Here is a 27,710-nt window from a genome sequence, read left to right on the forward strand (position 1 = left end):
AGCTGTCCATCCCCCAGTGTCATCCACATTCATTCATTGTTCACAATCCCATTGTCCCAGTCCTCCAGCCCCGCCCCCTCCACCCTATTGGGCAGCAGCTGTTGTCAATTACCCAGGCTCCTGTGTGATCTGGAGGATGCTCTGTAGGAGGGGAGACCAGTGCACGGGCGCAGTGCTGGCCAATTTTTGGCATATGTGCAGTATGGGTCAGTGCCAGGGAGGGAGGCTGTGGATGTGTGGGATTAATCTGTCATTGGCTGCTCCCTCCCTTCCTCCCTCTGAGAACAGGACCCAGGGGAATGGTCCCAGCCCTGGTGTCGTGACAAGTGGCCAGCGTATCAGTTGGGGGGAGCATTTTGTAGAAAGTTATCAGAACTTGTGTGAAGATTCAGGAATGTTATGGAAAGGAACAAGGATGGGCCTGCAATTAAAGTTCTAATTTGGTTCATTTTAGTTCAACCAGATATGATTTGGCCAGTGTGTGCAGGATGGTTCTTATCAGAGAGTCGGTGGGGGGAAAATAAATAAGAGATTCCAGATTGGGGAAAAAAAATCAGTTTGGGTCTGACCAGGAAGGAAACCCTGGGAAGTGGGAGGAGGATTCACCAACACCCAGGAGGCTCTGAGTCAGAGTAATAGACTTGATTAGATTAGATTTCCTACAGTGAGGAAACAGGCCCTTCAGCCCAACCAGTCCACACCGACCGCTGGAAGAGTAACCCACCCAGACCCATTTCCAATGGCCGATTCACCTGACCTGCGCATCTTTGGATTGTGGGAGGAAACCGGATCACCCGGAGGAAACCCACACAGACACGGGGAGAATGTGCAAACTCCACACAGACCGTCACCCAAGGCTGGAATCGAACCTGGGACCCTAGTGCTGTGGGGCAGCAGTGCCATCGTGCCACCTCTTTTCGTTTTGGTTCTTAGCCTGCAGGCAGGAGCTAGGAAGCTGAATTCAAGGAGAGGAGAGAGTGTGTGAGAACTGGGTGTGGAGGAAAGGAGTGAGGAGATTGGTTTGGTCTTCAGTTAACAAGAGAGATAAATTGTGAGACTGAGATTTAAAGCTTTTGGGGGAACAAAGAAACTACAATTTAGTACGATCACTCTCTTATGAATTTCTATCCTGTGTTAACTGTGGTGACCTGTTTTCTCTGTTGTAGAGTTCTGAAAGGGCGGATTTGTGGATGAGAAATTCAAATTGAACTTCCTGTTTGGTTTTGATGGTTACTTGATCCGTGCCGACCTGAATATCATTGGCCTTTTCATGTGGAAGGAAAGGTGTGTATTCTGTCCGTGGGCGAATATTTCAAATGTCAGTGTGACTGGAAACATTACTGAGACACAGCCAAGTTCTTGTTAGTGTGGTGACTGTGGAGAGAGAGTTCATTTGTTTTTAAAAGTCCAAAAAACATGGCACATTTCCCAGGAACAATTAAGTTACAGATTTGTTTTGTATGAGTACAAGTTTTCATTAACCATGCAAGCAGAAAGAGACCAGGATACCTGCACCATGGAACAAAAGATGAAAACAGGATTGTTGTGAAGGAGTTTATTATCGATCATGGTTTGTAATCCATTGGTGTTGTCACGTCGGTTCCAGCGCCGTGGAGAAATACTGGAAATGTGATGGATGTAATGTAGGTTTCAGTTATTAAACTGTAAAAAGTGCAGAAGAAATTTACAAGGATTTTTGCCAGGGCTCAAGGGTTTGAGTTACAGGAAGAGGTTGGACAAGCGAGGATTTGTTTTGTTTAGAGCAGAGGAAACAGAGGGGGTGGGATATTTTCTAGAAGTCTATAAGACCATGAGAGGCCTGGGTAAGGTGAATGCACTCAGTCTTTTGCCCAGGGAATAACGGACTGGAGGGCATCAGTTTAAGGTAAGAGGAGAAATTATGAAAGGGAACCTGAGGGGCACCTGTTTTACACAGAGGGTGGTATGTATATGGACTGAGCTGCCAGTGGAAGTGGTTCAGGTGGGTACATTAACAACATGTGAAAGACATTTGGACAAACACATGGATAGCAAAGGGTCAGAAGCAGATGAGCCAAGTGCATGGAATTCGGGTTCGCGTGGATGGACATTCTGGTCAGCATGGGACAGTTTGGGCCAAAGGGTCAGCCTCTGCTATAGGATGCTCTGACTCCAAGTATATTTACTATTTCTCCTGCAATCTCTGGTAGCACCCTGGGATGTATTTCATCTGAGCAAGGAGACTTGTCTACCTTTCGCTCCATTAGCTTGCCCAGCTCTAACGCTTTTGTGATGATGGTTATTTCTAGGTCCTCACCTTCCTCAGTTTCCTTATCAATTACTGGCATGTTCTTCGTATTCTCCACTGTGAAGACTGACTGCTGTGTACTCGTATTCCTGAACCCTACTGGATAGGAATAACTAGGCACAGAACTCTGAGAGGTCTTTTTTGAGTCTTTATTGATGAGAAATGCCAGTTACCTGGATAGTGTACATGCAGAACACTTCCAGGCAGCATCGGGTAACTCCCCGCCTGTCGGATGTGCCACTCCCATTCTTATACCTTTGTGGTTTGTGGCTTTGAATGGAGGCTGTCTCTTAGTATTATCTCCATGGCAACGGCAGTTAGAAAGTCGAGTTCAACTCAACACTTTGTGGTTAAACCACATACCCCTCCCCCAAGGCCCTGTGGCTCAGTCAGGTATCTGACAGGCACTTCAGTTTCAGTGGGGCTGTCTGTCAGGATTCTGATGTGGAAGAGCCGGTGTTGGAGCGGGGTGGGCAAAGTTAAAAACCACACATCACCAAGTTGTACTTCCAAATAAACCTGTTGGACTATAAGCTTTTGCAGTGTGCTGTGAGTTTTAACTTGATCAGGATTATCTCTATGGTAACAGTTAAGTGCTTCAACAATTGCAGAGGCCATATGTTACCCACATAATAGGTTCCCCTCGAGCAGTGTAAACTGCTATTCTGATCCTTGGATAGCTACTCAATCCCATCTAGCTTTCTGTGGATCTTTAAAGTTTTTCTAATCTCCTAGTCTCTCCTTGGTCTTTGCCAATTTGTATGCTGTCTATTTAAATTTGATAGAGTCCCTTATTTCCTTAGACACCCATGGCAGATTACTCCTTTTCCTACAGTCCTCCCTTTTCATTGATATATGCTTTTGCTGAGCAGTTTGAAAAATTCTTTGATATTCCTCCACTGTCTGTCAACTGTCCCACCCTAAAGTCTTTGCTTCCAGTCTACATTAGCCAACTCCTGCCTCATCCTATTGTTGGTCTCCTTTGTTTAAGCACAGGATCTTGCGATTGGATTTAATCTTCCCGCTTTCCTTCTGCATTCTAAATTTAAACATACTTAACACAAGTCTTTTATCAGATTGCGAGATGAGGCGATGTTACCTGGGTGTTTTGGTTTTCATTGTCAGAGACATTCGCTTTGTGATAAGTTATAGGATAGATATTCACAACAGAGTATTCTGGACGGTGTGAATGTACTACACAGTCTAAAACCATAAATCACTGTCTCCCCTCAGTTTACGTGATTTGGAGATGCCGGTGTGGGACTGGGGTAAACAAAATTTTAAAAATCACACAACGCCAGGTATTGTCCAACAGGTTTAATTGGAAGCACACTAGCTTTCGGAGTGTCACTCCTTCATCATGATCCATTTAAACCTGTTGGACTATAACCTGTTGTTGTATGATTTTTAACTCACCTCAGTTTAAAATTGCAAAATCATTATCTCCGACATACTTCCTCACTATCTAAGTTTGGAACGCTAATCCACCTGACTATCCTGCTTTTTCCAAAAATTTCCTTTGGTGAAGGTGGTGAGTTTTGGATTTAGCTTTCCAGTTATTACCGTAAGAAGATAACCACTGGGCACAGGGGAGGCAACGTAGCCCTTCGAACCAGCTCCACCATTTAATATGGTGATGATTGAGCTCACCTCGCCCTTCAACTCATTGCAAATTCAACATCTGTATCTCTTCAGTAAATTTGCTCATTGTCCTGGCATCCACCGCATTTTGAATAGGGAATTCCACAGATTCACAGCACATTGAGATAAGTACATTCTTCTTCATGAGAATAAAATAGAATCCCTACAGTGCAGAAACAGGGTATTCATCCATGGAGTCCAACCCTGTAATGAGCATCCCATTCAGACTCACCCATTCCCTATATTTCCCATGGTTAATGGCTTAACCTGTACAGGCATGGACACTGTGGGAATTTAGCATAGCCAATCCACTTAACCTGCACATCTTTGGACTGAGAGATGAAACTGGAGCACCCAGAGGAAATTCGCACAGACACGGGGAGAACGTGTAAACTCCACACAGTCACCTAAGGCTGGAATCAAATCCAGGTCCCTGACGCTGTGAGTCAGCAATGCTAACCATTGAGCCACCTCTGCTTAAATCATCTCCTCCTATTAGCCACCCCATGCCCCAGTTGGCTGAATCTATATTCCTTACATCAGAAAATCAGGTTGTGGAAGCAGATGTCTCAGTAAAACCCAGTGACAGTCCATATGTTCTGTGTGTCTGAATGGGGATCCTATACACAACACCCTGCAGTCCACACTTTTCATTTTCTTTCCAGAGACATGGCTCCAATGGCTTCATGGGGACTATAACTCCCACAATCCCTGAAGCAGGGACCACACGTGTGTGGGGAAACCCGTCACTGTACATGTATAGAATGTTGGCGGGTTTTGGAGCATGTGTTTTTAGTAAATATACTTTGCGGAAAGTATTTCACACTGTGTGCTTGGCTGGAGGAGGAATGCATCTGCTTACAATATTGAAACGTTGGGGGTTCAAATTGTCACCACACCCATGGAGGACCATTCTCCATCCCCAATTCATTGTAACAGTGGGAATCAACTAATGGGGAACGAAGAAGGATCTGAACCATTCTCCCAGACTGAAGGTTCCTCTTCTTTCCAAGATCTGCCACCTCCCTTTTCCTTTTGTTTCATTCTGCTGTTACATTATTAACTTGCAGCAACTGATGGGAAAGGAAGTGAACCCAGAGAGGGTGCAGAGTCTAACCAGGGACGGGAAGTGGTGGTTTATCAGCAACTCCCGTGAGAATGGGGAGGGTGTACATTAGGGGGTAGCAGAGTCAGAATGGTGGGAGAGAGTAAGTGGGCTGGAGGGTTACAGCTTTGGGGGAAGAAAGAGGAAACATATTCCAGAGAAACGAGAATTAATTGTCTGCTCTGAATTTCTAATCTGTATATATTTCTTTATACAGGGTGCTAGATGGTGAAGATTTGCAGACTGAAATCTCAACATCATGTGCCGATCGTCATAAAGTTAACCAGAATTTGAAGAACCAAAGATTGAGAATCACTCGGCCAAAATCCTGCAACACTCTCCCTCCCAGCATTGTCGGTCTATCTGCGCCAAATGGACTGTGAATGGTACAAGACAGCAGCTCACTACCATCTTCTCAAGGGTAACGAGAGATGGGGAATAAATGCTGGCTGAGCCAGTGATGCCCATATCCTGGAAATGGTTTCTATCTCTAGTTGCTGAAACCCAATTGATGTTACTGCAGGATTAAGAGGGAGGTTGAGTGCATCCTCCAGGAAGAGCACCATCACATTACCCCCACCTACACCCACACAGTAACACAGCAACGTGCTACTGGAACAAAAGGCAGTGAAGCCAAAGGAGGGCTTAGATATAGTTATTTGAGATAAAGTCATCAAAGGGGATTGGAACACAGCAGGAACAGGAGACTGAGCTGGATGGTCAGCTGCTTCCCATTGAATGGTGGAGCAGGATCGAAAGGCCTCCTCCTGCTGCTATCTCCCAGGTATGTACATAACCATGGAGCCCGGCTAGGAAGGAGTAGGCAAGGCAGGGATTCTCCAGGCGATTGCACTTCCACATCAGTTTTCAGTGAGGGATGGTTTGATGGATTTTATTTAACATTTAGGTCTTTCACACAAGGTTTGTGACTTTGTTTTGCTTTTAATGTAAACACTTATTCCACAATAAATAAATCTAAAAGAAAAGACACGGAATATCTAAATATAAAAGTTTTAATATTTCAGAACAAAATCGTGTCTACTCCCGTACACCATCACTACCCAGTTACTCACACTCCAGGGAAACATTCCCTCCCTTTCTGAACCTTTGTTTTGCTTTAACCGCTTCTCAGTTCGCGTTCTGTGTGCTGTGAAGCGTTCTTTTTTCTCCAACACAGAAGTGTTATCACATACGGCGGAGCAACCTTCCCACCATCAACATCATCATTACACCGTTTTGGCTTTTGTTAATATATAATCACCGGCAGTAAACCATTTGTAAACCAATTGAATATTTCCAAACAAAGCCCATTACGGGCCAAGCAAATCATTACAAGTGACAGAATGGGAAGGGACTGTATCAAAGTAGAGTTCTGGGGATTGGTCAGCGGTGGAGATAAAGCACTGCATCCCCTGCAGTGCCCACCTCTATCTAAAGGCATCGAGAGCATTGATACACACCACATGTTCCTTCTCCAAGGACACCCTGCTGTGTAGCCTTTATCCTCAATCATAGAATAGAATCCCGACAGTGTGGAAGGAGAGCATTGGCCCGTCAAAACCCACCAACCATCTGAGGAACATCACGCCCAGAGCACTCCATCCCTGTAACACTGAATTTCCCATGGCTGATTCACCTTGTCTGCACATTCCTGGATCCTGTGGACAATTTAGCACAACCGATACACCTGAACTTCACATGTTTGGACTGTGGGAGGAAACCAGAGCACCTGGAGGGGACCCACATTATCATGGGGAGAATATGGGGACTCCACACAGGCCGTTGACCAAGGCTGGACTCCAACCTTGTACCTGGTGCTGTGAAGCAGCAGTGCGACAGTCACAATTTAAATCAAAACAGATGATACCTGCTCATTGTCACGTTGCTGTTTGTGGAGACTTATGCCCAGAGAGACATCCCAAGGTTCAGAAAGTGGCAATATAAATTCAGTCAACTCCAGCCCAGTTAATGTTATTAACAGCTGCACATCAATACTCCAACAGTGTCATCATGTACACGGTCCAGTGCTGACTCTGATGAACAGTAACTGCAGAATCAGAGTCCTGCAGTGATGTGTGAACCCTACCCCACACGGGGGATGACCATTTCCCTGTGTGCACTTACTGGTCTCTCAGTCCTGTTGAAGATGCAGCAAATCCCTTGTCATACAGAGAGGTAAACAGCTCCTACGTAGTGTGGTCTCGCTGTGGTCTCAGTAGGCCGGATGAATCACTGAATCCCTTCTCGCACATTGAGCGTTTGAATGGTCTCTCCTGTGTGGGCTCACTGGGGTCTCGGGGGAGGGATGAATCACTGAATCCCTCTCACACACTGAGCATCTGAATGTCAGTTGAGGGGCACCCTCTTTCGATACAATCTATTAATAGTTGTTGGAACTGACTTACCTGGCTTTAACCAAGTGGTCAAAGAATTATAACTGTCATAGAAACTGATATCATGGGTCAAGAAGTGTAAGTAATGGAGGAGCTGTCAGTTCTGCTGGTTAAGTGCACAAAGTTGTTTAAAATGTTGCTTACTTACTTTCAGCATCATGATGACAGTAGGACACATAACTGAGATCACTGCATTGTTCAAGTTTTCCACGTTCAAATAACTAAAGGGAAAGCTGGAGCTGGGCGTTGTGGGATGAGAGAGAAGTCAGGGGGACAAAAAAAAACAAAAGTTGCGATTGATAAAAAAAACCTTAGTCCCACTCAGACTCTGTCCTGCAGTTTTGTCTTTGCTTCTTCAAAGCCTGGGAAATTCACTTTCTCTCAGTGATCCAGCCTCTTTTCCAGCTTCTCCCCATTCCCTTGGAGACACGAAAGCAGAGCTACAGCTTTGAATTGCTCATTTGAGCCACTGAAGCATGTGCAGAGGCTGGCTGTTTAAAGGAACACTGTCCTTCACTGCTGTTCTCATTTAAAGGATATAAACAATGTGTGAGACAGACTGATGTCAACCTTGAGAGCAGAGAAATAGGATCCTGATCAGAAACGAATAATAGAGTAAATTACGAACTGTTCTCAATTCATCCTGCAATATTATTGCAATAAGGACAGAGATAAACTTGTTTTACAGCCAAAGGATTCACGGATGGGAAATTCACACTTGAAAGCAATATGATAGCCACCCAATTCCACAGGTCCTGATCATTATGGGTAATATGGAAGGGAATCCTCTTTCCTCATGCTTTTCTTCTATCTTTTCCCCATTCTTCCTCTTCCGATGTTGAAGAGAGGCATGGTGGCAGAGTGGTTAGCACTGCTACCTCACAGCGCCTGCCACCCGGGTTCAATTCCCACTTTGAGCAACTGTCTGTGTGGAGTTTGCACATTCTCCCCATGTTTGCATAGGTTTCCTCCCACTGTCCAAACATGTGCAGGTTAGGTGAATTGGCCATGCTAAGTTGCCCGTAATGTTAGGTGTAGGGGAATGGGTTGGGTGGGTTACTCTTCAGAGGGTCGGTGTGGACTTGTTGGGCCAAAGGGCTTGTTTCCACACTGGAGGGAATCTAATGTTCACTTCATTGTACCTGGCTCCATTAACAGTGGATTCCTAATCTCAACCTTTTGCAGAATGAAAATGTTTGTCTAAATGTCGCATTTGCATCGTTGCCAATTACCTTGCATCGGTGCCTCACCATTCTTGATTCTTTCACAAATGTGAACAGTTGGATTATGATTCCTTTTTAGCAGCTTCCCTTCCATCCGGGCTGCAGGTTATGTTTGCAGTCAGGAGGAGTCCATGGACAGTGTACATATTCACTGTGACAGGTTCTAGCCTCTGTGCAGTTCCCTGAATGGTCAGCTTCCCAACATTCAGTGACGTATCAGTTCCATGTTCCTGATCCTGAGCTGTGCACGGTGGAAGCCACAGGGATGTTGAAGGGTCTTCACTTGGTTAAAACTAATCTGTAGAACCAGAATGCACAGCGTGAGAGAGGCGGGTTATTGTCTGAACAATTGTTAGAGGAGACTATGAGAATCTACTTGGCCCATCAAGTTCGCTCTGCCATTCATCAAAGTCATAGCTCACCCAATTGTGGCCTTCCCTTCATTTTCCTGGCAGGATTTGCTTCTTCTCTGTCCATTTGTCTGTGCCTGGTTATCCAGCGAGATGAAGTGTGCGGGGACAAGCAGTGGACTTGATACCTTCCAGAACTATTGGACCCTTAGGACACAGGGTGTCTAACAGACACGGAGAAACACATTCTGATTAAATTAGGTAGCTTCCCATGTCCCATCCCGTTGTTTTGGACTTTGTTGCTGATTTTGGTTTATTTTAAATTTTGGTTTATTTTAAATTGATTAAAAATTAAGTATAGAAAACAGCGAAGAAGAAGCCCCTTCAGATCGCTATATAGAGGCTGTAAGCTCTCCCACTGCCTGTATAAAAAGCCAATGGACTGTTCTCAGCCCCTGCCCAGTGCTCTCTCCTTTCACATTGGTGAGGGTGCTGTCTGGGTGACAGGTTCTCATTCCTGATGAACTTGAGTGAATCCTTTGGTAATTAAACAACAATCAGATAGGTTTTATGGTTACTGACAAACCCACCAATTACTACATTAATTCCCCTGATTTCACAAGCTGCCTTTCAGTTTATTTGAAGCGCTCTGCGAGAAGGTGTCTGTTGGCCCCAATGTAGAGGAGACCAACAGATGCAATAAATGACATGTGTGGCAGTGCAGATGCACATTTGATGGATGTGGAAGGATCTAATGGAGCCTTGGAAGGATGTGACGGGGAAGATGTGGGTGCAGGTTTTGCAATTCCTGTGTTGGCAAGGGAAGGTGCTAGGAGGGGAGGGTGGGTCATTGGAGGGCGTGGACTTGACTAGGTAGTCGTGCAGGAAACAGTTTTTTCTGAAAAGTGGATCGGAGTGGCGAGGGAAATATATCCCTCAAGTTCAGTGTTACTGACACTTTTTACAAACCCACTGACTCCCACAGCTATCTGGAATATACCTCCTCCCACCCCATCTCTTGCGCAAATTGATCAGATATTCCCAATTCTTCCACCTCAATCGCATCTGCTCCCAAAGGAGAAGCACAGCGGTTCAGGAAGCATCTGAGGAGCAGTAAAATCGACATTTTGGGCAAAAGCCCTTCATCAGGAACACAGTGAGAGAGCCTGAAGGCTGGAGAGATAATTGAGAGGAGGTTTGGGGTGGGGAGAAAGTAGCATAGAATACAATAGGTGAGTGGGAGAGGAGATGAAGGTGATGGGTTAAGGGGGAGGGTGGAGTGGATAGGTGGAAAGGAAGATAGGCAGGTAAGACAAGTCATGGGGATATTGCTGAGCTGGAGGTTTGGAGCTGGGGTGAGGTGGGGGAAGGGTAAATAAGGAAACTGGTGAAGTGTACATTGATGCCCTGGTGTTGCAGTGATCTGAGGCGGAAGATGAGGCGTTCTTCTTCCAGGCGTCGGTTGTGAGGGAGTGGCGGTGTAGGAGACCCAGGACCTCCATGCCCTCGGCTCAGTGGGAGGGGGAGTTGAAATGTTGGACCACAGAGCAGTGTGGTTGATTGGTGCGCGTGGCCCAGAGATGTTCCATAAAGCGCTCTGCTGGGAGGCGTCCTGTCTCCCCAATGTTGAGTAGACCGCATCGGGTGCGATGAATACAATAAATTATATTGGTGGATGTGCAGGTGGAACTTTGATGGCTGTGGAAGGCTCCTTTGGGGCCATGGATGGAGGCGAGAGAGGAGGTGTGACGCAGATTTTGCAATTATTGCGGTGGCAGAGGAAGGTGCCAGGACAGGAGCATGGGTTGTTGGGGGGCGTGGACCTGACCAGATAGTCTCGGAGGGAACGGTCTTTGTGGAAGGCGGAATTGGGTAGGGAGGGAAATATATCCCTGGTGGTGGGGTCCGTTTGGAGATGGTGGAAATGTCAGCGGATGATTTGGTCTATGCGAAGGTTGGTAGGGTGGAAGTAGAGCACCAGGGGGTTCTGTCCTTGTTACGGTTGGAGGGGTTGGGTCTGAGGGCGGAGGTTCAGGATGTGGACGAGATGCATTGCGGGGCATCTTTAACCACGTGGGAAGAGAAATTGCGGTTTCTAAAGAAGGAGGCCAACTGGTGTGTTTTATACTCTATGCTACGTTCTCCCCACCCCCACCCTATTCTCATTTATCTCTCCACCCTTCAGGCACTCTGCCTGTCTTCCTGATGAAGGGCTTTTGCCCGAAACTTCGATTTTTCTGCTCTTCGGATTCTGCCTGAACTGCTGTGCTTTTCCAGCACCGCTCTAATCTAAACTCGGCTTTGCAGCATCTGCAGTCATTGTTTTTACCCTCTGCTCCCAAAGGACAAGTTCCACCACAGAACACACCAGATGGCCCCCTTCTTTAAAGACCGGAACTTCCCAAACTATGTGGTTGAAGATGCCCGCCAAATCATCTCATCCATGTTCCGTACCTCCATCCACGAACCCGAAATCTCCAACCACAACAAGGACAGAACCCCCCAGGTCCTCATCTTCTATCCCACCAACCTCTACATAAATCACATCATCCGTGACAGTTTCGCCATCTTGAAACGGATCCCACCACCAGGGATAGGTTCTCCTCCCCAGCCCTATCCACTTTCTGCCAAGACCATTCGCTCTGTGACTACCTAGTCAAGTCCACGCACTCCAATGTCCCACCCTTCCCTCCCAGCACCTTCCTCTGCTTCCTTTTGCAGGAATTGCAAAACCTGCTCCTACATCTACCCTCTCATCTCTGTCCAAGGCTCCAATGGAGGGCGAACATTTCCAGTACACCTGCAACATTCTACCCCAACTCCCCATGACAAAACACATCAACTCCCTCCCCCCGACTCTCCCATGGGCATGCAGTTCCTCCACCGCCATTCCCTCAACATCCGACGCCTCATCTTCCACCTTGGGACCCTTCAAACCCAGGGCATCAATGTGGTCTTTACCAGCTTCCTCATCTCTCCACGCCCACCTTATCCGAGTTCCAACCTTCTAGACTGGCACCATCCTATTGACCTGTCCCACCTATCTATCTTCCTTCCCACCTATCCGCTCCACCCTCTCCTCTGACCTATCACCTTTAACCGAACCTCTATCCACCTGTTGCACTCTCAGCTAAATTCTTCCCAGACCCAGTCCTCCCGTTTATCTCTGCACCCTCGAGGCTCGCAGCTTTATTTCTAATGAAGGGCTTTTGACCGAAACGTCATTTTTTTTCCTGCAACCCGGATGCTGCCTGACCTGCTGTGCTTCTTCAGCACCACTCTAATATTGATTCTGATTACCAAAATCTGCAGTATATACTCCTGTCCAAATGATTCCCCTGTCCATTGATCTTTAGCGATCGAGAATTCCCACTCCATGATCTCTTTGTCCGTCTACACCACACAGAATCCTCACTGTTGTTTCTTCTCCCCAAATTCATTAACGTCCATTGATCTGGATTCAATTCCATTCAGCATTTTGCTATTCCACCTGATTGATACATCCCTGCAGTCCCTGGCATTCTTCACCATAGTCAATTCTTGCATCATCAGCAAAGTTCTAAATCATGGCTCCTACAACTAAGTCTAAATCACTGATCTACATCAGAAAACAGTGGAACTCCACTGGAACCACGCATGCAAACAGGTTTCATTGCTGGTTGGGATTAACGGCTGCAATAACAGCAGAATCAAGCTCCTGCTGTCATTTGTAAACTTGCTGGTGACTCTGGCAGTTGGTCTTCTGAGGGATCACTTCTCACACATGGGAGTGGTGAAAGACCTATGCGCACTGTGACTGAGTAAGTGAGTTTACACCTCAGCGGGTAATTGAATCCCTTCCTGCAGTCACCCTATGGCCCTGACTTCATGGCGCTGTGGCTATCCTTGTGTCTATTTACTTTGATAATCAGTTGAATTCGAGTCCACACAGACACGATTCTCACTTCGCCTGTTGTCCATGCATTTTTATTCTTCCTTATTCTCCCACAGAATGTGGCTATCATTGGTCTAAAGAGCATTTATTGTTCATTCTAATTCACCTCGAGCTGAGTCAGAGGGCATTCATGGCTGAACCACATTGTTGTGGGTCTGGAGTCACATGTTGACAGAACTCATTACAGTCGGCAGATTTCCCTTTCGAAGGGACATCAATGAATGAGTTTTCAGCAATATGAAGTTATTGTCTCTGTTTCTGAGATTGGATTTATTTTCCAGATTTTATTCATCGAATTTAGCGAACAGCAGCTGCCACGTTCCAGTCTCCAAAGATTACTCGCCCAATAGATCACCGCTGCACTAACAACTCCCTGCTGCATTTCTCCATTCAAAGAATGACATTGTCAATTCAGATTATCCCAGATGGAGCGAGAATAGGACGCGTTTCTGTGTGGAATGGAAGCAATGTACGCTGGATTGGAGTGTTTACTGGACCAAGAGACTGATGTGGGGACGATGTGAGCAAAAGCAGTTCTTACTGTCAAAGTAACAAAATGCCACTTTGTGAAGGAAAAACTCTTAAAATGCTTTCAATATATCGACCTCTCACTTTAAGCTCCAGCACGCTTCCTCTGAGCCAATTGACCAGAAGCACTCCCAGCCTCAGCATTTCACGCTCTTGGATAAGTAGACAAAGTATTTCCCTGGGGTCTGTAGTCCAGAACGCGAGGGCATAGATTTAGATTGAGAAGGAAAAGATATAAAAGAGACCTCAGGGGTAACTTTTTCATACACAGGGTGGTGCGTGCATAAGTTGCCAGAGGAAGTGGTGGAGTCTGGCGCAATTGCTACATTTCAATGGCATTTGGATGGGTATATGAATAGGAAGGGTTTGAAGGGATATGGGCCGGGTGCTGACAGGTGGGACGAGATTGGGTTGGGATATCTGGTCGGCATGGACCAAAGAGTCTGCTTCCATACTGTGTATCCCTATGACTCTATGACTCCATGACGGCACCTTTACCAATCATGTCACTGGTACCACAGAATAGCTTCACGTGCTCATTTCCACCCCCACTTCCGGTTTGGTATTCGTGGCTGCGCCACGAAGTTTGTCTGATTCCGCTTCTAGGAACTAGGGTCATGTGACTGACGGCAGTAATGGGTGCTTCCTTGTGTGGGGAAGTTGGTGAAGAAACTGTTATTAACACAAAGTTAATAACACATTGTTATTGAAACATACATTACACCAATATCCCGCCCTATCCCCTTAAAGACTGTGTTTTCTAGAAATCTATCAAACTCAGTCTTCAACACGCAGTTCTCGATGGAACCACCACAGCGTCTGGGAATATCGAATGTAAAGATTCAGCTAATTCTGAATTCCCACATATCTGCTATCGCGCGCCTAATATTCGTGTTGTGCATCTGCTACTCTTCCTAACATCTCCTCTGTCACTGTAATTATTGCTGTTTTTAAACGCGTGTCTCTGCATGAAACACTGATGCTTTGAATGTTAAAATATTCTGCATTGTGGCCGCAGTAAGCTCATTCCAATCCGAATCACTGCATTTTACTCCTTGTGACTCATGCTGAAGAAACACAGAAAGGCATTAGTTGATTTTACATGAACAAATTCTCTGAGATTATGATTTTTTACCCATCAAATCCCTCTCTCTCACACACCTCTGCGAGTCATATATCAGGATTGAGACTCACCCATTCTCGGAGAAATCCCTCCCTCCCGCAATCACTTAACTCCTTTAAGGTCCCCCTCCCATTTCCCTTACAATCACTTTCACATTGACCCCATTCAGCCTGTGCTGCTGTGCTCACTGTTGCTGGGTGACCATGCCCAAGTCTCACCATCGGGACCTTCAAACCAGTTGATCCATTTCGATACCGCGGTTGTGAGATCAATCCTCATGTCGCAGCTTTTACTGACGTGGATCAGCGATTATTGAAACATCAGTCTCAGGAAAAGGGCACAGGACAACATTGAGGAAAAGAAACTTTATTCAAAAACCATCAGTTTCTGTGGACTTTCGTATCATTTATTTTACTTGTTCATTCAGCTCTAGCGAGACTGTTGTGTGTAGTTATGAAATTCACATTATAGCAGGGATGTGAGAGCGCTGGAAACAATGCAGGGGAGATTTGCCAGGATATTGTCTGGGCTGAAGAAGAAGATTGGACAAACTGGAGTTGTTTTTCTTTGAGCAGAGGAGATTGGGGGGGGGGGGGGGTGCATGATTAAGATGTACAAAGTACTGAGGGATATGAATAGCGTAGACTGAAATAAATGTTTTACTTTGATGGAGCTTTCGATCACGGGAGGCCACCGATTTAAGGTCAAAGGCGGACAAATTATAGTGAATTCGTGGAAAAATGTTTTCAAACAGTGGGTAGTTGAAATCTGGAATACAGTGTATGCAAGACTCGGAGCGGCAGAAATCCACATAACTTTCTGAAGTATTCAGATGTGAATTTGTGATGCCAAGACATACAAGGCTATCGGTCAAGTGATTTTAAGAAGGAGTTAGGATAGTTACGCGATTCTTATTGACCAAACAGATACTCCGTTCTAAGTACGGATTTTTAATACCTGTCCTACCATTCTCGAAGGGATATGTCACATGAAGAACTGTGCTGTCTGAATCAGCTTGGGGGAGTCCGACTGCTCCCGGGGAGACAGACTGACAGTGACAGTGTAAGCACGTGACTTCTGTCAGCTGTACCTAGTGTCGGTGTTGGCATGAAAATCATGAAGTACTTTAGCTCCGTAATTAGGTGTTTGCTTATAGCAGGAAGCTCAGGAAGATATGCATTTTACCGCCCTTTCCCCACTAGCCCATACAACTGAATACCAGCACAATGCAGGACAATTTCTCTCTGTACATCCTCGTCCAATTCTCCTTGACCCCCAACACTTCCCCATATGGCACCATTCCACAAAATCTTTCCACATATCATTCGTTCCAAAGGTGTAATGCTGCACGGTTATGATGACCCTCCTTATTGTGTAAGGTTCCAGTGATTTATCTGCCCATCACTCAATTTAGCAAACTGCATTTTCTACTCACAATGTTATCTCGTCTGGACTGGGAAGAGAAAAACGGAGTGGGTGGCAAACGTGTGTACACCTACGTTCTGTCTGCAATCAAAAAAAGACCCTGAGCTTCCAGGTTCCTGTCACTGCAACAGCCCACTGTGTTCCCATGCCTCCATTTCAGTTTGGTCTGTTGCAGAGCTCCCGCACAGCACAGCGTGAGTTGGAAGAGCGGCACGTCATTTCCTGCTGACAGACCGTACAATCTTCAATACCCAACATCGATTTCAATCATTTTAGACCCTATCCACCTTCTTTCATTTTCCTACCCACCTACACATATCATTCGTTCCAAAGGCGGATCGTGTGGCTCGAAAATTCCTCCTAGATGCACTAAACCTGCTGATTTTGTTCAGATATTTCTGCTTTTCTTCGGATAATTTTGTTCTGTTCTGATTGCCAGCCTGAAGGAAACGTGTGTTTACATGGGAGCGTGGTCAGAGTAGATTTAACAAGGTGGTGCCTGAGCTAGACCATTCCCTCTGCGAAGATAAGCGAAAGTGAGGGCTGCAGGTGCTGGAGCTCAGAGTCGAGAGTGTAGTGCTGCAAAAGCACAGCACGTCAGACAGCATCTGAGGAGAAGAGAATCGATGTTTCGGGCACAAGCCACCGCCATTCCATTACCAGCCGATGCCTGGAGGAAGAACGTCTCATATTCCAAATTAGGACCCTGAAGACACTCGGAATAAATGTGTATTTCACCAGCTTCATCATTTCGCCTCCCCCCACATTATCCCAGGCCCAAATCGGCTCTGCTCTCAGGACTCGTCCGTCAATCCTCCTTCTGAACTATCACATTCTCTCTCACCTTCATCCACTTTCCCATCACCTGACCACCAACCCCATTCCTCTCCCTCAACCCCGACTCAAAATCCTCATTCCTGATGAAGGGCTTATGACCGAAGCATCGATTCTCCTGCTCCTCGGATGCTGCCTGATTGGCTGTGCTTTTAAAGCACTACACTCACGCCACTGCAAAGATGGATGAGCTCGCCTGGGGCTCTGAGAGCGGAGAAAGCTGAGAGAGAAATTGATTAATGTGCACAGAAAGGGATTAGGTATGTGTGACAGTAATAAACTTCTTACGGAAAGGGTTAATAACCAGGGATATCGATAAAAAGCTAGAGAGAGAATGTTCAGAGAAGATTTAGGAAGAATGTTTACATCCTGAGAGTGTTGTTTTTCTGGAACTCACTATTTGAACGTGTGGTAAAGCTTAGAGTCATCAAAACACTTCAGGAGTATTTAGCCGAACCCTTGAGGAGCTAGAGCATGCACGGACAAGGCCCGGGTACTGGGAAGTAGGGCGAGGATAAACCGAAGTTAGATGAAGGACTTGAACACCGTAACTTTGGGTGCAGTAAAATGGAGGTTAGCGCAGCTCTGCAGCCCAATGAAAAACGTGTTGGACCTCTACTGCATTGTTAAGATTGCGATTGAATCCCACCAGAATCGGAGTGTAGTTCAGATTTCAGCTGAATCAATGATTGTTCTGCTGACTCATCATCATTTCCCATCGTCTGGAGTTCTCGCCCCTGCTACTGACCAGAGAGGACTCCTCACCTTCTTGGTGGTGAGTTTTGAGGGAATCGTATCATTTAAAACATGATCAGCCAAGAATCCCATTGCATAAGCTCAATGTCTCTAAACACATTTTGCTCCCACAGTTGCAGTTTTTCGGTTTATTCAGTGTATTTTTCCCTTTGGGCGATAAGTTGATGTGGATTGGCTGGGAAAAGACATTAACGTGTTCGGTCAGCCATAATTATGTTAAATGGCGTGGTAGCGCAGGCGGGTGAAATCGGCCACTCCTATTCCTCTCTGTCTGTGCTGTTTCTGACAGAGGGTTTTAAACAATAACATGATGAGGACACTGTGAGTCTACACCACGGAATACCAAGGACCTCCCCTTTAACCCACTGCTCTCACAGCTGGAATACACAGTTCCTGTTGCAGCTTTAGATCAGACAATGGAGGATTCTCCCAGGCGCTCTGTCAGACTGCATGTTCCTTCACACAGGTTTCCCACTGGACACATGGAGCAAGCAAGCGTGTGGATATTGGGGATTCACGAAAGATTTTCCCTTTTCCTGGCCAGAGTTCTGGCCACGGTAATAAACATGAATTTCGGGCATTATCTATCTCACTTTGGATTCTTATCACTTTACAATTTAAACTGAAAATCAATTTACTCTTGCATGATATTCTTCTATCTTCAGTATTCATGAAAACTGTGCAACATGTCCTTGGATGTAGCCATGGTGAAGATTGATGATGAGTGCAGTCTGTTTCATGTTGTCTGTAAGAACTTGCGGAAGGAGGTGAGTGAAGTGTCGTTTAATCGAATTCTGTGCCAAATTGAAGCCGACCGAATGAGAAGTCCTGTGACAGCGATAATATCACATTGTCTGTAAACAACACAGTGACCCACGGAAACACAGTTTTCAATTAAGTCTATTTTGTACAACGTTTTTCTATGTCCCATTTCCTGAACCTGATTCTCGAATAGTCACAGGTCCATATGAGTTCCTTCTCCTCTGCCTTAGCTTTAATTTCAGAACCACAGCAAAAGTAGAACAGGCGGGTCGAAGGTCCCAGAGGTACGATTAGGGCTCTTTATAGGCTTGCTGCCGGCGGCTCCATTGGAGCAACCGATCAGCGCTTGGCACTGAACAGTGTGTTAAAATGCCGCAGTTGTAATTTCAATCCTTATCTAAAGCTGGTTTTACTGACGTTGATCAGGAATTATTGGAGCATCGGACTGAAGCGTAGTTACAGAATAATGTCGAATAAAGCAGCATCTATTCTAAAACTCCAGTTTCTGATTTGTGGAATTGTTCTGTCTTTGGGAAAGGTATCAATTATTAACCGTAAAACTGCACATATTCCCCAGGTGATTAACCATCTGTGGATTGAGAAACAGAAGTGATATTTTAGCTTGATGAACTTTTTCAAATCTCTGACACTGCACTGGATTACATTCTTGGAAAGGCTGTCAAACTCGTTTCAGATAATCGTGTTTGCTGCAAACTCACACAGCTAATTAAACGGTTCAAAATGAATTCGATTTATCTCGTTCGGTAGACTGAATGTTGTCAGTGAATCTGGTAAATTCATGACAAATACTTTTGCTGCTGTGCAGAACAGTGAGTTCCAACAGGAATAAGGACGAGTCTTGTCGCTGGATGTTTCGGGAGGAGATCAGTGAGTATTAAATGGACTCAGTCCCGTTCCTGATCATTGTGACCAAATGTCCAAGGCAACAGATGGCAAAGATAATTGTGCTTGACATTGACAGGTCCATTCTTACTCACTAGAGTCACAATTGGATTACAGATCGCATGAGCGGTGGAGATGATGATACTTATGGCAACCTGAGAGAGTGCGGCAATTAATCCCACGTTGTTAGTCTCACTCTATGCCATAAACCAGTTAGCCAGCGGACTGAGCTAACCCGCTTCCATTTAATGCAAAGCTAAAACAAACAGCTCAGTACATTAACAATTTGTAGTAGTTCACGTCGAATCAGCTGCTACACCTTTCAACACCACCAGCTCTTCTTACACTTAACATGTTCAATTTCTATGCAATTTCTTTCCGATGAACGCTAAACAATTTGAGAGTGTGTCACTTTTGCCTCCCCATCCAGGCAGCCCAGAATCCGTGCCCCTGTCAAATTCGCTCATTGTGTGTCTGCAACTGGCCTTTGAAATATGCTGGAATCATCTTCTATTTTTTTTTCTGTCTGAAAAGTAATCTCCGATTTCAAAATCTCAGAATAAAAAGTACCTGCTGCAAACTTCGTTGTCGTTCCTCGCTGGTTTTGAAGCTCTAACCTCTAGTTATACACTCACCTGAACCAGGTAATTTCCCTCTTGTTTACCCTTACCAACCTCGCATCCGCTGGAAAACCTCCATTAGGACACAACTCAGTCATTCCTGATATATGTCGCGTGAATCTTCATCTATTCCACCACCGCATTAAATTCCTTGTTTTCTTTTCTTGTGGCTATACCTCCCAGTAAATCTCATTTCCATCGTCTCTAACGATTTTGTATCAAGGGAACTCTGACCATATCCTTCCTAACCAAATTGAACCCCCCAACCCCCGTGTATTTCATCAGTAAATTTCGCCCCGAGAAATGATGCTGGGTCTAATTCAACTCATGAAAACTTACCACAATGCTATGCAATCTCATTACTGCTGCAGGAAAGATGAAGGCTATTTCACTTACAGCTGAATCTGTTGGCTGCAGCAACATTGGGTCAAATCGCAGTCACACAGGTGACTGTTGGTCTCATTTTTATTTCTTCTCAACGTGTGCTGACGTAACACAGTGCGAAATAAATTAATATTGTTAGACATAAGTAAGGGGGCATGTTAAATCTGAGGTTATGAGAAGAGGGCAGTTTTGATTAACATTATAGAACATAGAAGAATACAGCGCAGTACAGGCCCTTGGGCCCTCGATGTTGCGCCGATCCAAGCCCACCTAAACTACACTAACCCACTATCCTCCATATACCTATCCAATGCCCTCTTAAATGCCCATAAAGAGGGAGAGTCCACCACTGTTACTGGCAGGGAATTCCATGAACTAACGACTCGCTGAGTGAAGAACCTACCCCTAACATCAGTCCTATATCTACCCCCCCTTAATTTAAAGCTATGCCCCCTTGTAATACCCGACTCAATACGCGGGAAAAGGTTCATACTGACCCTATCTAACCCCCTAATCATCTTGTACACCTCAATCAAGTCACCCCTAAACCTTCTTTTCTCTAGTGAAAACAGCCCCAAGTGCCTCAGTCTTTCCTCATACGATTTTCCTTCCATACCAGGCAACATCCTGGTAAACCTCCTCTGCACCCGTTCCAATGCCTCCACATCCTTCCTATAGTATGGCGACCAAAACTGCACACAATATTCCAGATGCGGCCGTACCAGAGTCTTATACAACTGCATCATGACCTCAGGACTCCGGAACTCAATTCCTCTACCAATAAAAGCCAGTACGCCATATGCCTTCCTCACCGCACTATTTACCTGGGTGGCAACTTTCAGAGATCTGTGTACATGGACACCAAGATCCCTCTGCTCATCCACACTACCAAGTATCCGACCATTAGCCCAGTACCCCATCTTTTTGTTATTCTTCCCAAAGTGAATCACCTCGCACTTAGCTACATTGAATTCCATCTGCCACCTTTCTGCCCAGCTCTGCAGCTTCTCTATATCCTGCTGTAACCTGCCACATGCTTCCTCACTGTCAACAACTCCTCCGACTTTCGTATCATCCGCAAACTTGCTCACCCAACCTTCTAACCCCTCTTCCAGGTCATTTATAAAAATGACAAACAGCAATGGTCCCAAAACAGATCCTTGCGGAACACCGCTAGTGACGGCACTCCATGAAGAAACTTTGCCATCAACTACTACCCTCTGTCTTCTTCCATCCAGCCAATTCCTAATCCAAACCTCCAACTCACCCTCAATGCCATATCTCCGTATTTTCTGCAGTAGCCTACCATGGGGAACCTTATCAAACGCCTTACTAAAATCCTTATATACCACATCTACCGCTTTCCCCTCATCAACCTCCTTCGTCACCTTTTCAAAGAATTCAATAAGGTTTGTGAGGCACGACTTGCCCTTCACAAAACCATGCTGACTATCCTTGATCACATTATTCCTATCTAGATGTGCATAAATCCTATCCCTTACAATTCTCTCTAAGACTTTGCCCACAACAGAAGTGAGACTCACCGGCCTATAGTTACTAGGGCTATCCCTACTCCCCTTTTTGAACAAGGGAACCACATTTGCTATCCTCCAGTCTTCTGGGACTACTCCTGTAGACAAAGAGGACATAAAAATCAAGGCCAATGGCTCTGCAATCTCCTCTCTTGCTTCCCAGAGAATCCTAGGATAAATGCCATCAGGCCCAGGGGACTTATCTATTTTCACCTTTTCCAGGATTTCCAACACCTCTTCTCTACATACCTCAAAGCCATCCATTCTACTTATTTGTGCCTCAGTATTCTCATCGACAACAATGCCCTGTTCCTGAGTGAATACTGAAGAAAAGTATTCATTCAGTGTCTCCCCAATCTCTTCCGCCTCCACACGCAACTTCCCCCTACTATCCTTGACTGGACCTATTCCTACCCTAGTCATTCTTTTATTCCTAACATACCTATAGAAAGCCTTAGGGTTTTCCCTAATCCTATCTACTAAGGACCTTTCATGTCCCCTCCTTGCTGCTTTTAGCTCTCTCTTCAGGTCCTTCCTGGCTACCCTATAACTCTCAATCGCCCCAATTGAACCTTCACGTCTCATCTTGAGATAGGCCGCCCTCTTCCATTTAACAAGGGATTCCAATTCCTTATTAAACCACGGCTCCCTCGCACGACCCTTTCCTCCCTGCCTGACAGGTACATAATTATCAAGGACACTCAATAGTTGCCCCTTGAACAAGTTCCACATATCATTTACACTCTTGCCTTGGAGTCTACTTTTCCAAGCCACACATCCTAAGTCATGCCTCACCGCATCATAATTTCCCTTACCCCAGCTATAATTCTTGCCCTGTAGTACACACTTATCCCTCTCCATCACGAGTGTAAAAATCACCGAATTATGGTCACTATCCCCAAAGTGCTCACCTACCTCTAATTCTAACACCTGGCCTGGTTCGTTACCCAGAACCAAATCCAGTATGGCCTCACCTCTTGTTGGCCTGTCTACATATTGTGTCAGGAAACTCTCCTGCACACATTGAACAAACACTGACCCATCTAACGAACTTGAGCTATAGCTTTCCCAATCAATATCAGGAAAGTTAAAGTCCCCCATAACAACCACCCTATTACTGTCACTCATCTCCTGAATCACCTTCCCAATCCTTTCTTCAATGATTCTAGGACTATTAGGAGGCCTGTAAAAGACTCCTAACAGGGTGACCTCACCTTTCCTATTCCTAACCTCAGCCCAAACTACCTCAGATGGCAAGTCCTCATCCATCGTCCTTTCCACCGCTGTAATACTATCTTTGACAAGCAATGCCACACCTCCCCCTCTTTTACCCCCACCTCTGACCCTACTAAAACATTTAAATCCCGGAACCTGCAACAGCCAATCCTGTCCCTGTTCTAGCCATGTCTCCGTAATAGCCACAACATCGAAGTCCCAGGTACCAACCAACGCTGCAAGTTCATCTACCTTATTTCGTATACTTCTTGCATTGAAGTATACACACTTCAAGCCACTTCCCTGTTTACAGGCACCCTCCTTGGAAATTGATGCCATGTTCCTCACCTCCCTACACTCCAGGCCCTGCACCCTGAAGCTACAATCTGGGTTCCCATGCCCCTGCCGAGTTAGTTTAAACCCCCCCCAAGAGCACTAGCAAACCTCCCCCCAAGGATACTGGTTCCCCTCAGGTTCAGGTGTAGACCATCCTGTTTAGAGAGGTCCCACCGTCCCCAGAAAGAACACCAGTTATCCAAAAACTGGAACCCCTCCCTCCTGCACCATCCCTGAAGCCACGCATTTAATTGTTCTCTCTCCCTATTCCTCGAATCTCTATCACGTGGCACGGGTAACAAACCAGAGACAACAACTCTGTTTGTTCTAACTCCAAGATTCCAACCTAGCTCCCTGAAAGCCTGTCTAACATCCTCAGCGCTCCTCCTACCTATGTCGTTGGTGCCAATGTGGACCACGACTTCGGGTTGCTCCCCCTCCCCCTCCAGGACCCGGAAAACACGATCAGAGACATCACGTACCCTTGCACCTGGGAGGCAACATACCAAACGTGAGTCTCTCTCGTTCCCACAAAACCGCCTATCTGTGCCACGAACTATCGAGTCCCCAATTACTACTGCTCTGCTCTTCTTCACCCTTCCCTTCTGAGTAACGGGGACAGGCTCCGTGCCAGAGACCTGAGCCCCGTTACTTACCCCTGGTAAGTCATCCCCCCCACAAGTATCCAAAACGGTATACTTGTTCTTGAGGGGAATGGCCGCAGGAGGTCCCTGCACTGGCTGCTTCCTCCCAGTCCCCCTCACTGTCACCCATCTATCTGCCATCTTTGGAGTTACTACTTCCCTATAACTCTGATCTATGACCCCCTCTGCCTCCCGAATGATCCGAAGTTCATCCAACTCCAGCTCCAGTTCCCTAACACGGTCTTGGAGGAGCTGGAGATGGGTGCACTTCCTGCAAGTGTAATCGGCAGGGACGTCGATGGCATCCCTCACCTCATACATGTTGCAGGAGGAACATTGCACTGCCTTCACTGCCATCCCTCTAAAGCTAACTGTTTAAACAAAAACTGTGTCTAAATAATACAAGCAAAATTCAGCACTTACCTGCTTGCCACAACAGATGTTATTATTAGGTTAGAGGAGGAGGGCGGGTGGGAGGCACTACCCGTGTAGTGCCTCGGGTTCCTCTCCTTCACGCTTTTAAAGGGGGAAAAACTAACCCAGCTAAGCTTACACTAACTGCTTCCGGGTCTCGGCTGCCCCTCTGCTTGCCGTCACTTCCTCTGCTGCTCCCGCTCTTTCTGTGAAGGAGAGAGAAAACAAAAACACCGATGCCCGCTACAGGTAAGTAATTTTGAAAAAAACTCTTACCTTAGCTGTAGTCTCCCGGGTTCACCTCAACTCGGCCGCTGCTCCCACTCAAATGACCGTTGGTGGTGAAACAGTGAGTATTTATACTCACAGTTCTCCTTCCCGGCTGCCCCTCTGCTTGCCGTCACTTCCTCTGCTGCTCCCGCTCTTTCTGTGAAGGAGAGAGAAAACAAAAACACCGATGCCCGCTACAGGTAAGTAATTTTGAAAAAAACTCTTACCTTAGCTGTAGTCTCCCGGGTTCACCTCAACTCGGCCGCTGCTCCCACTCAAATTGACCAGAGATTGTTAAAATCTCAGGCACATGAGATTGATAGAGAGCGATGTTGAGAGAAATAAACTGTCTTGGCAAATGCCGATGTTATGAAGTTGTGGGTGTAAAGTACTTTTAATGGTGCTGAAATAGCTGGCTAGCACAAGGAGTCCAGAACAAGGCAACAACATCACATTTGATGAAAACACTAAGAACTGTGTTACATGGATACAAAAAACAAATTTGAATTCGGCCAATCAGTTTAAATTATGTCCCAATCAAGTTTAAATGTGGTATTTTTACAATGTTAAAACCAATGAAATGGTACGACGTTTTGTGGGACAAATATCGGACATTTGGAACAGTTGCCCAGAGCGACAAAGAACAGCAAAGAGAGCAGCTAAAAGACCAACAGATGGAGGATGCTAGTAAAATCTCCAAGAGGTGCCTATCTGGAGAAAAAGATTGCACAGAAACAATGCATCAACACCGACCTGGAGAAAAAATCTCCAGAGGAGGATACAAAGAGAACATTCGACAACGATCTGGTTGTTAAATTTGAACTTTTTTGTAAAAGTTATTGGGATCAGAGTGAGGGAAGGTATTGTAGAGCAGAAGGTTTAGAGAAAGGAGTTGTAGGTTGATCATTCTCTGTCAATAAAAAGCAATAACGTTGTTATTTTTAACTTTAAGTAGTGATTTTTGGGTTGTTTCTTTGTCTCTGGAATTTTAACAGAATACAGCACGGGGTGAATCCTTTCTGCTTTGCTGGTTTCCATTAGCAGAGGGGGTTTACCCGATCACGTAACACCAGTTTCTGTAGTTGCTTTGTTGTTTTGCTAATTTGTGCATTTTGCCTCATTAACGATTTTGAAGTTGTCCCCTCTACACAAAACGTCCGTGCTTTTGTACCATTGTGCAAAAGGTGCAGTGTGTCTAAGCGACAGGGATCCCGACAATAACATGGAAACAGCACTGCGCACTCTCCTCGAGTCTGGAAAACGATCCCAACACAGATAATGTTACATCCCGCTCTCAAGGGGCTTTTTCATTCCATCGCTTTCAATTCCTCACAGAGTTCCGTTTCAACAGATTTTGTCACTGAGTCATTTCTTTGTTTTTGTTCAAATCCGGTGAGCAGAGGGTCCCAGTTGGAGCGTGCTGAGCCCATAACCCAGAGGTTAGACCATACTCTGTGAACTGTACTCTGCTTTTCATCATTTCCCTAACTGCATGTAGATGTATCTATGCTCTGCAAATGTTCACGCCTTTTTTAAGAAGCAAGATAAACAGTTCCTGGTTCCTGCTTTTGTTGTCACACAGACTAAGATTGTAAATGCAGGGAACATGCACTGGTCGTGACTATTTGCTCTCCCACATCCGTTTTCTGCCCGGCAGGTGGTAAGATGATGGTCTGAATCGCTTTCTTCTGTTCCCTGTCACTGCGGGATGATGCAAGCTGTGAAATCTGTTCTCTGAGCTGGCGATAACGTGATAAAACGTATGCACATCAGGTGCAACGTGCCTGAGCGACAGGACTCGCTGCACTAACATTCCATGCTGATTCAGACAGCAGAGCCCTCGCTATGACTTCTAGAAGGACAAAGACACAGATGACTGGAAGAGATTCTCTCTTTCCCTGCAGTTCTTCACATTTCTATCTGTCTCAGATGGCGTTATTTGCACAAGTTTCCCTAAAGATTATTAAGTCCTGTGCATGCGCGATCTCTCTTTTGTACAGCTTTCCAGAATTTCCATAACTCCCCCTACCTCTAAACCCCTCCCGCGCTCCACAACCCCGTCTTTGATAGTGGGCTGAAAAGCGTGTTCATGTTTCTCTCCCACAACACTAATTGCAAATTGAAGATGAGTTCGTCCAGCTGCCAATTATGGAAGCCCGCTCGCAAAGGAAGTGGCTAGCACAGCCTCCGGGGAACCGGAAGTCAGAATGGCAAGGATCTGCTATTAAAACTCAGTGTGGCCTTCCCTCCGAAACAACAGAAATACCCTATTTTTTAAACAAGAATGCTGCTCATTCAATCAGCAACAGCAATGAAAGAAATTGCACTCTCAGAGGAACCTTTCGACTTGCGCATTCATAGCGTCGCTAGTATTAAGGTCCGCCCCGAGATCTAAGTCATGTTGGAATTAAAACGGAGGAATCGACAGAGAGGCTACAGAATGACATCGCATCCATTTGGTTTTCTTTAAATTACTGACGAGCAGGAAAATGTAAACGGGGAGGGCGAGTGGAGAAGTGAGGCAGTTGCAGCTCTGGTGAAATTCCTTCTTTGTGATTCACTCAGCAACCAGAGACGTGAAGGTGACTCAGGCGTGAAAGCTCTTCACATCGAGAACAAAAAGCACTCAAGGGCAGTTAGCACCTCTTCCGGAGTGGGGGGTGCGGTGAGGTAATTACCTTGTGACTTCTGTTACTATGTTCAGAAACTAGCTTTTATATTGAGGTGAACAGAAATGGCATTTTTAAAAAGCACCATGGAATTTAACAAAATTTATCGAGTCGCTTGTCGTCGATTCCCACATAGGTTTCCAACGCAGTTGGTATCCATGTGGCTCATGTCCAGGTGTGAACATCTCTGCAGCACATTGCACGGTTAAGGTAAAAGGCAAGGAAAGTGGCTTCTAGAACTGGCTCCGAGGTCAGAGCATTCTCACAATGTGATCTGTCGTTCTCGGATTGTAATGTTACCTCCGGTTTTAGGGTGGAGAACATTCTTTGGGACTCTTATTCTGAAAAAAAAAACAGACACA

The 27,710-nt window shown here is 45.7% G+C and overlaps 1 long non-coding RNA gene across 5 annotated transcripts in view; it reads left to right on the forward strand.

The window, feature by feature from the left end:
* LOC148146308 (uncharacterized) overlaps window positions 1–27,710 on the forward strand; it is a 979,539-nt gene that overhangs the window by 27,424 nt on the left and 924,405 nt on the right. The gene's annotated exons all lie outside the window — the stretch shown is intronic.

This window comes from Chiloscyllium plagiosum, unplaced genomic scaffold, assembly GCF_037043375.1.
Source record: "Chiloscyllium plagiosum isolate Xiang-an unplaced genomic scaffold, Cpla_swu_hap1 HiC_scaffold_21, whole genome shotgun sequence".
In the NCBI taxonomy this organism is placed as follows: domain Eukaryota; kingdom Metazoa; phylum Chordata; class Chondrichthyes; order Orectolobiformes; family Hemiscylliidae; genus Chiloscyllium; species Chiloscyllium plagiosum.